At 42.4% G+C, this 1,230-nt stretch overlaps 1 pseudogene; it reads left to right on the top strand.

Moving 5' to 3' along the window:
* Positions 1–816: 816 nt before the first annotated feature.
* On the top strand, positions 817–990 carry LOC123750496 (U2 spliceosomal RNA; annotated as a pseudogene).
* Positions 991–1,230: the final 240 nt, after the last annotated feature.

The following is a 1,230-nucleotide window of genomic DNA, read 5'->3' as shown; positions in this document are numbered from 1 at the left end:
CAAGTATCTCCCAGACCTTGCTAAATTATCCCAAGTATCTCCCAGACTTTGTTAAATATTCCCAAGTATCTCCCAGACCTTGGTAAATATTCCCAAGTATCTCCAAGGCCTTGCTAAATTATCCCAAGTATCTCCACAGACCTTGGTGAATTATCCAAGACCTTGGTAAATATTCCCAAGTATCTCCCAGACCTTGCTAAATATTCCCAAGTATCTCCAAGGCCTTGCTAAATTATCCCAAGTATCTCCACAGACCTTGGTGAATTATCCAAGACCTTGGTAAATATTCCCAAGTATCTCCCAGACCTTGCTAAATATTCCCAAGTATCTCCAAGGCCTTGCTAAATTATCCCAAGTATCTCCACAGACCTTGGTGAATTATCCAAGACCTTGGTAAATATTCCTACTTATCTCCCACCTGTTCCGTGAAGCCACAGTTGTAGCGACTGGTTCTGCCTCTTGTGAATAAAGCATTCGATTATAATGTATATTTTCAACAGATTCATGACTTCCTGTTATCTATTTATAGCTGCATCATGCACCTTCAATATTTAGCGAAGGTTAAATTTGCGTGTGATTAATTTTCAGACAAATATTTGATTATTGGAGTGTGTGTATGTGTGTATTTACTGTTTGCTTTTTACTATTTGTGTCTGCAGAATCGAGCTATTAGCTCTTGGACCTCGGTTTTCTAAATAGTCTATTTTTCACGTTATATTTACTACATTTTTTTCTCTCTAACACACACACACACACACACACACACACACACACACACACACACACACACACACACACACACACACACACACACACACACACACACAAGTGTAGTATCTGTTCTTATCAGCTTAATATCTGATACAATCCCCATATGGGATCCTCGATATTAAACTGATTTTTGCAACATGGCAAAGTGCTAGGAGCTTGCTCCACCTTTGCCGCGGATCGGCCCGGTATTTCAGTACCTCTGGCATCGGGCCACTGATTTTAGGCGGGACCAAAGAGCCAAAGCTCAACCCCCGCAAGCACAAATAGGTGAGTACACATACTAGGTAGGTACTAGGTAAATACACACATCCCCAGGAAGCAGCAGCCAGTAGCAGCTGTCTAACTCCCAGGTACCTATTTACTGCTAGGTGAACAGTCGCATTAGGGTGAAATAAACCGTGCTCATTTGTTTCCGCCTCCGCCGGGAATCGAACCCGGGCCATTAGGACTACGAACCCC

This window comes from Procambarus clarkii, chromosome 50 (genome assembly GCF_040958095.1).
Source record: "Procambarus clarkii isolate CNS0578487 chromosome 50, FALCON_Pclarkii_2.0, whole genome shotgun sequence".
NCBI lineage: Eukaryota > Metazoa > Arthropoda > Malacostraca > Decapoda > Cambaridae > Procambarus > Procambarus clarkii.
The sequence above is the reverse complement of the archived record's forward strand: the minus strand, read 5'-3'. Positions and strand labels throughout refer to the sequence as shown.